Raw genomic sequence first — 3693 nt, forward strand, 5'->3', positions numbered from 1 at the left:
CAAAGGGCATGTTTCCCTGCGGTAATTTTCTCTGTTCGTCGTTCCCTCAGAGGTGCCGGGACACAGTTGGAGTGGAAATCCTCTATTTGATGCATTTCATGTCAGCACTCCTGCGCAAAGACAAATCATATTCAAATTCCACTGGGATCATACCTTGCTGAGCATATTTCATCCTCAGGGATCTCTTTAGACAAATGCTATCTTCGCCACCCCAGCATAATGCTTGTGTGGGTTTATATCTCTATGGTGCCCGTGTTTATACCTGGGTGGTGTGTGTGTGTGTGTGTGTGTGTGTGTGTGTGTGTGTGTGTGTGTGTGTGTGTGTGTGTTTATGTCTCTGGTGTGCCTGTGTCTGTGTGATATGTCTGTCTGTGTCTGTTGATGCTATTGTGATCTACTCTTCCCTCTATCCCATTTCTCTCTACTACTCTCTCTCCCTCGATCTCTGCCTCTATCTCTGTCCCTCTCCATCTATCTGTCACACTCTCCTTCTCATTGCTTTGCTCTCTCCCTCTCTATCTCTCCCGTTGTCTCTCACTAACTCTCCGTCCCTCTCACCCTTCCATTTCTCTCTCCCCCACTCTCTGTCTCTCAATTTATCTCTCTCTCTCTCGTAGCTCTAACATTCGGTCTCTCCTTCTCTCCCACACAGTCACCTCCCTCGTCGCCCCTACACTTCCGTTGTCTCTCCCTCTGTCTTTCACGCTGTCTCCCCCTCCCTCGCCCGCGCTCTCCATTTCTCACCCTCTCTCCCTTTCGCTCCCTTTCTCTCTCTCTCTCAGTCTGTCACTCTCATTGTCTGGATGTCTCCCTCTCTCGCCCACTCTCTCTGTCTCGCACTCTTCCTCTCACTGTCTCTATCTATTCCACTCCCCTACTCTCCCTTCGTCTTTTCCTTTATTTCTCCCTTTATCTCTGTCTCTCTCTCTCTTCCTCTATCTCTCAACCTCTCCCTCTCTCTCCCCTCCTCACGCTGTTTCTGATGCTCTCTTTCGTTATCTCTCTGTTTCTCTCTGTCGCTCTGTATCCCAACCTGGAAACACCAGATACTTGGCTGGGCAAATGAAACGCAACCTTCAGCCACCAGGAACCACGGAGTACCGGGATAATATAGCTGTGGGTAACCGGGAACAGTGACTCTCCGAATCAGGAGAAGAGAATAACAGTCTCCCTTTCGGACTCGGAATAGGCTCTTCCTGGTTTCATACTCGTTCCGACGGCATGGAATCAGGGCAATCCCACCAGCGAAGAACAGGGTGACTGACCTCGGTCTGGAGACCGTCCTACCTTTCGCCAACACTACAGGGCTGCAGGAAGTCGCCTAAGAAACGGACCACGGGTGAATAGGCCAGACACCTGGAATTCCCTTGCTCAGGGCATTGCGGGTCAACCTACATCCCGTGGACAACAGCCACTTCAGAATGTTGTCAAGGAAAACAGCGTACCTCGATCAGTTCCAGACATGGGTGGGGAAACAGCAGATGGTGTTTAAAACGGGCAAGTGTGAGCAAGCGTTCTTTGAGGATGTGACGGGACAAGTTAGCAAAGGGTCCGGCCATGGATGTGATTCCGCAGGGGAGTGAATCCCTGCCCACACTCGGAGCAGGTGAACGGCCTCTCCCCCGCTCAGTGTGAACCCGCTGGTATACAGTCAGGGTGTAGGATTTTGTGAACCCAGGCCGTGCAGTGAGAATGGTCAGTGGGAGGATGTTGATGGTGCATCCGGCCCGGTGTGTGGATGGGCTGGTGTGCAATGAGCTGGGATGACCCCGGTCCCACAGTGAGCGCATCTGAACGGTCAGTGTGGACTTGTTGGTGGGACCTCAGTTGCTCAGAACTTTTATAGCTCTTCCCACTTTCTGGACATTTTAAAAGGCCTTAGGCTTAATAGCCTACTGCACCTGGTATTCCCAGGCGGTCTCCCATCCAAGTACTAACCAGGCCTGAGTCTGCTTAGCTTCCGAGATCAGACGTTTTCAGACTAGTATGGCCGTAGGCATGATGAAGGGCTTATGCCCGAAACGTCGAATTTCCTATTCCTTGGATGCTGCCTAACCTGCTGTGCTTTAACCAGCAACACATTCTCAACTGTGATCTCCAGCATCTGCAGTCTTCATTTTTTTACCCATTTTAAAAGGCCTCTCAATCGGTGTGAACGCGCTGGTGCATGGTGAGGTCAGCCGATCTCTCGAACCCCGTCCTGCCCTGTGAGCACCTCAACGGCCTCTCGTCGGCGTGAACCTGCTGGGGTTTGAGCAGGTTACACCACCGAATGAATCCCTTCCCACAGCTGGAGCAACTGCACGGCCTCTTCCCCTCCCCGCCCCGTGTGACTGCGTTCGTGAACTGAATTCCTTCCCACCGTCCTCACACACTTCCACAGTTCCTGCCCGCTGTGGCAGCACCCATGTGCCAACAGATCCGTCGATCGGCAGAAATCTTGCCCACATGCAGAACATGTGTTCTGTATCTCCCCCCTGGGAACAGTACCCTTATCTTCCATGTTGAAAATCTGATAATATTCAGGTCACTGGTGTGGTGATGTCAGATCCTGATGCAATGTTTTGTTTGAGGTTTCCAGATGCACATCTGCCAGTTCAAAGGGATGGCACGGTGGCTCAGTGGTTAGCACTGTAGCCTCACAGCGCCAGGGACCCAGGTTCGGTTCCAGCCTCGGATGACTGTGTGGAGTTTGCACGTTCTCCCCGTGTCTGCGTGGGTTTCCTCCAGGTGCTCTGGTTTCCCCCCACAGTCCAAAGATGTGCAGGTTAGAGTGAACTGGCTGTGCTAAATTGCCCAAGAGTGTTAGGTGCATTAGTCAGGGGTAAATATAGGGGAGTGGGTCTGGGTGGGTTACTTGTCGGAGGATCGGTGTGGACTGAAGGGCCTGATTCCACACTGTAGGGAGTTTAATCTAAATGCCCTGTGAAATTGATTTGGACTGGGGAAAAAAAAAGAGGAATGAGTGAAAAACATAATCAATTCTGAAATGGAGCTGAATGATTGAGAGAGAGTGGGGGAGAGAGATGTTATGCATTTACAACTGGATCAGAACTTTCAGAGAACCCCAAAAGCACCAGGGTTGCAGTTTGATTGATTTATGTCCCGAAGTACAGTGAAAAGTTTTGTTTACAATCAGTACAGATCAGACCTGCTGCTGCGTGTGTTCAGGCTTGTGTGTGTGTAAATGAACAATATCACCTCCATGTCATACACCGCCCTGAACTTTTCTGAACTCCCAGTATCATTTAAGCCAAAATTTCTTCCTCTTAAATCCTGGGAAGACTGAAGGCATCATCCACACGATAAACTCCACTACCCCACTGACACTAGCCTTCTCCCAGCTATAACTGCCTCAGGCTGAACCAGACAGTCCACAACCATGGGGTGGGGGAGGGGGGCGGCGGAGCTTTTCCTTTTATTGCCTATGCTCCTCCTACCCATCTACCCTCAGCTCCCATTCTGCTGTCAATTCTGTTATTCTTTTTGACAGTTTCACAATTATGAATATGAACATCAGCTTCTAATTTACTCACTCACTCACTCTCTGGGTTCAGTTTATATTAGAGTTAATAACAAACAAAACCCTGGGTTGAGTTGGGGTTCCAATGAGGTGATTTCCGTGCGATGGAGGGTTGTTGGACTCAAACTCTTAATGCTGTTTTTCCTTCTGGAGATGCTGCCAAACCGACA

At 50.3% G+C, this 3693-nt stretch overlaps 1 pseudogene; it reads right to left on the reverse strand.

Annotated features, from left to right (window-relative positions):
- Positions 1 to 1889: 1889 nt before the first annotated feature.
- Positions 1890 to 1998, reverse strand: LOC132828747 (5S ribosomal RNA; annotated as a pseudogene).
- Positions 1999 to 3693: the final 1695 nt, after the last annotated feature.

The sequence above is a fragment of the Hemiscyllium ocellatum genome, chromosome 27 (assembly GCF_020745735.1).
Source record: "Hemiscyllium ocellatum isolate sHemOce1 chromosome 27, sHemOce1.pat.X.cur, whole genome shotgun sequence".
Taxonomy (NCBI): domain Eukaryota; kingdom Metazoa; phylum Chordata; class Chondrichthyes; order Orectolobiformes; family Hemiscylliidae; genus Hemiscyllium; species Hemiscyllium ocellatum.